Below are 4,980 nucleotides of genomic sequence, written 5' to 3'. Positions count from 1 at the left end.
TCCAAGTCCTAACAGAAAACAGTTTGGAGAATGGTAATTGTTAAGGGACCATCCAACATATATTATGAATACCATATGCTCTGGCTTTAGATGGGAAGAAACATAGGCCTGGAGAAAGAACATTTAATCCTTCCTGATCAAGGAAAAGACAATCACAGGATTCCATGCTGGGAAGCAGTTCATATGCAGCCACCTTTCTCTTTCAGCTTCCCTTAGATCCCTGGAAACAAAGGCAGAAGCAATATGATGAAAAGAAAATGACATGTCTGAATAATGACTTCAGTAGACAGCTTTACAGAGCCAGAGAAACAATTCCTTCAACATCACAGCACTTGACAAGGGGTGTATGGTGTCAAATGAGAGATGGCCAAGTCGTTCTTCTTCCATAGATTCTTTGAGAGAGCAGAGAGACAAATATTTGAAGGAAACTCAATACAAACCTGACACAGGCACTAGTGGGTTAAAACAATAGAAAAGGAAAATACCAGGATTGATGAATTTAGTGGTAGCAAGTAAATTTCATTAAAGCTCCTAGAGGCTTGTGTTTTCTTAAACATTGTTTTAGGTGTGTGTCCCATTTAAATAGTGATTCTAGTTTATCTTGATGGCCAACTGCATTAATCGTATAACCTCTCTGTTGTATTAAATTTGAATGGCAAACTTATTAATTTTATTCACTTAGGCATCCTTCAAAAGAGTCTATTTATACTAGAGAGGCATAACCAGCTACCTGGTGACTGATCGTCCCAATTGCAGAATAATACTAGAGAGGAAATTGCCATCTTCTTAATGTCAGCCCACATGATTTCACTTTTATAAGATATTGGCAATTACCAGTGGGTTTGATGAACCTGAAGCCACTCTGACTTCCTTGTGCTGGTGTTCTGCAGGCGACAAGACCGAACTAAGGCTTGCAACCCAGATAACCTCAGGTATATCACTGCCCCATTTCTGCCTTTGGGGAGATTACCCATATGTCTGAATTTGCTTTGAAGATTGGCCCTTTGCTGATAAGCCACATATGGTCTTGGAGGTCACAGAAGGAAGAGAGACGATAAATTATCTCTAATCAACTAGAACCAATGAATCTGACCTTTTCTGAACACAGCTATGAATCTTTCAACAATGAAGCAGCCACTTGGCAGATTAGTCATTGTCAGGTTTGTAAATGGCTGACCTACTCAGACAGAACAGCTCCCCAATACTAACAAGATCGAAGCATCGTGCTTGAAACCACTAAGCTTCCCTCTGTATGTTGGCAGGGATTTGCCTGCTTATGTGTCCTGCAAGGCTTGGGGAAAACTAGGGGGCAGAGCAGAAGTGATTGGCAAGTTGGCAGAGATCAAGGGCTAGCTAGGTCATGTAGGCATCAAAGTGAACATACGACATCAGATTTGGGTTCTGATCAGGAGGCAGACCAGGTTTGGCACTGGGAGCAGAAGTCACAAAGGAGGAGAAATACATTTAAGTGGAAGTGAGCTCTTTCCACAGGGCTTATGGTTCCCCGCCCCTCTCCCAGAATGTTGTGTCTGGTCAAGCAGAACTTGGTCTTCCTGGGGTCTTGGAGATATAGAGAGCTGCTTTGGTAAGCTGTAGAGGACACTGTCAACCACTCCTGTTGGCTACAATCAATTCTGATTTGGTGAAGTCAGCTGGAATTTCTAATCATGGAGTGTCTCAAGCAAGTGAACTTTTAACCAACACCTATATTGGCCAGTCCAGGCCAATTGGAAGGCACTGGCCATCAGGACAGATCCAAACTTTTCAGCTCCCTTGAGAATTTTCATAAACTAGTGCCAATCTATCTCTCTAGGTTCATGGGCCACCTCTGCCCCTGACTCACCAAAGCTCTTCAGTCATATGGACTGACTTGCCTTCCCCTGCTGCTCCACTTCTGCTCCAGGGTTTTCTTTCACCCTTCTCACCACCCCACCCCTATCCCGCTCCTCACCTACTCTTCCTTCAAAGCCTGGTCCAAGTGTCTCCTCTTCAACGATGCCTATCCTGAGACTGTCCTCACTGTTAGAACGACCTGCTTTACTTATCCTTTGCTTGGTGACAGAGTTAGGTGTGTGGGAGTGACCTGGGAAAATTATTGGCAAATGAGGACCAAAGCTGACCCAGCCTGGTCCCCATGACAGGGCTTGTCTGGAACAGATTCCAAATGCATGTTTTCCTTCTACCTCAGAGAAATAAAAAGTTTTTTCTTCTTCCAAACTTTCTCAGTTTTGATTTATGGAATTCATTAACTTGGTTATTTTCTTCTTCTCATCCTTTGTGTTTGGTTCTCTAGAAGGCTGATCTTTTATTTCCAAGGTAGAATTAAATGACTAACCTTTGTGGAGCACTTTGTAGTTTTCCAGGCTCTTTCCTATCCACTATCTAATTGATCTCCACAGCCACCCGTGAATTATCCTCAATTTAGAGCACAGGAAACTGTCTCCTACGTGAAGCATCTCGTCCAGGTTAGAGCAATTAAGTGCTCAACAAGGGAATAGAGCCCAGGCTGTCTGCCTCTAAATTGTGTTCTCCCAAAGAACAGCAACTATACAACAAAAATGATTGTTGTGGGCATCCACTGACCCTTTGTCCAGGGCCAGGCACTATGCTAGGCACCTCACAATTTTACCATGGTTTAGCAACAATTTTGTAAGACAGGTGTGATTATTACTTCTTCCCAGAGGACTTAGAGGGTTAGAGAGCTTGGACAACTGCCTGAAAGGTACATGGCCAAAAAGTGTTAGAGTTGGCACTTAAATACATATCTGGCATCTGGCAGTCTCTACTGAGCCTGGTAGTTTGGAACTACAGAGTGTCTTTCTCTTTCTCCCCCTGTCCTTCTCTTCTTCTCTCCCTCTCTCTCTGTATGATACTTGGGATTAAGTCCAGGGACATTCTACCTCTGAGCTACACCCCCAGTCCATTTTAAATGGTCTTTACTTTGCATCAGGGTCTCCCTAAGTTGCTGAGGCTGAACTAGAACCTATGATCCTCCTGTACTGGGATCCTCCCGGGTACTGGGATTACAGGCGTGTGCTGTAACACCTGGTTGGATATGCAGTTTCTGAGACATGCTGCCCCTGCATGCGGATAAGGGCTGGCACTTTTGTATTACTAACCGGCTTTGTTCACTCATCTGCTAGGTTAGAAAACTATCCTTGAAACCCTTGAAATCAGAAACTCTGTGCTCCAGTCCTGGCTCAGCCTTCTCTGGTGGGAAAATCATGGACCATTCCTGGCTCTCAGGTTCTCATTTTTCAAAGAGGAATAATTATCTTTATGCATGTGGACACTGAAGAAAGGCTAAAGATCCAGGTAACTGGATATTCTCTGAGTCACATCTTGTTTAAACAAAAATCTATCCTGTTTCCAAATAAAAGCCTCTGAAGCCTTTCCAGACTTCTTTCAATGCTGATCACACTTTCACCTTTCTCACCTGTGGGAGACTTACCTACTTTGAGCCATGTGAAGCTATTAACATGTGGCAGTGTACAATGATAAGCAAGGACTTGGTACTTATTGTTCCACAGATTTGAGTTTGAGTTCCATATCTTCCACTGGCCAGCAGTATGATTTTTGACCCCCATATGTTCTATTTTCTTCCTCTGCGGAATGTCAGTAATGACTGTACCTATCTCATGGGATTTTGTGGAAATGATACCAGCCTGATGCCAGGCAGAGTGTGTGTGCTTTACAAGTAGTGGTTGTAAATGTCCCAATTTTTCCTTCTTTCTCAAGTATAAGATGTTGGCTTTCTCTTTACCAAAACATTTCTCAATTTCTCTGGTTCTGAGGCCTACCTTTCTGTATTGTCCTGCTACCCCAACCACTTGAGACCCCCAAAGTTACCTTCCAAGCCTGCTTTTCTCTATTGGCTTTTGATCTGCAATCTAGAAATTGCCTAGGTGTGCCCTAGTCGCCTAGAGCTTCTTCCGGTTTTTCTTGCTTCTACCCCTAACATCCGGAGATTAGATACTACCTGAAAAGCCATCTCTTCCTCACCCTAGCTCTTTCTTCAGTTCCCAGATAGCTGTTCTGTAACTGGAGACTTCCTGACTACCCCATCCAACAGCCTCTTTTTGTCCCTAACTCCCTCAAAGCTCTTTGTATAGAGCTCCCAGCACCATTCTGAGCTGAAGCACTTTGCTTCCTGGCTCTCGTACCTTTTTCATCGAACACATCTTGCATTGGCTTCTCCCAGAAGGCTTCTGAAGATGACCATGAACAAAGCCTTGAGATAGACTGCTGGCCCCTTCCCAACCCTGTTGATTCCCTTCGGCTCATCTCCTTCCTTCCATCTCTGCAGACAGGCACCTCCTAAACTTCTGTCCTTGGCCCAGTTTGCTCTCTCCACACTCTCCCTGCTGGAGGTCTCTTACACTCCCACACTCCCACAGCTTCTGCACTCCCCACTAGGAATGGTTCCCAGGTCCCTATGTTCAGACCCCTTAGAGCTTCAGATTCTCGTCTCCACCTGCCCGTTGGATGTCCTGGCAGCTGAAGAATCTTCACACATCAGAAGAAACACTGATTCTCTCTCCCACCAACCCCGCTGTGCTTCCTTCGCTTATTTCTGATCACGGCACTAACACCTCCTAATCATCGACACTTGAGATTTATGAATCATCTAGGAGAGGCGCCTTTGGATCTTCCATTATCAGAAACCAAATGCGAAGCAATCTGTTCCTTCTCTTGGAGCCCACTAATATCGCCAAGTTCTCCCTATCCTCACCTGGATGACAATGATGGCTACTTCCAGATTCCCTGATATCCAAACTTCTTTCCTCTTAATCCATCCCTACCTCAGCAGCCAGAGGAAATTTCTTATGACTTACACCTGATTATTTTATCCCCTGATGAGACACCTCTTTTTGGAAATAAAGGGAAATTTAATATTACATTTTTATTTCATAGTGGCATCTTTATGTGGATATCATTAGAAATTTGCCCCCTTCTCTGTCTAAGCTTGAATATAATGGT

The sequence above is a fragment of the Muscardinus avellanarius genome, assembly GCF_963383645.1.
Source record: "Muscardinus avellanarius genome assembly, chromosome: X".
NCBI classification, from domain to species: Eukaryota; Metazoa; Chordata; class Mammalia; order Rodentia; family Gliridae; genus Muscardinus; species Muscardinus avellanarius.
This window is presented reverse-complemented; position numbering follows the sequence as displayed.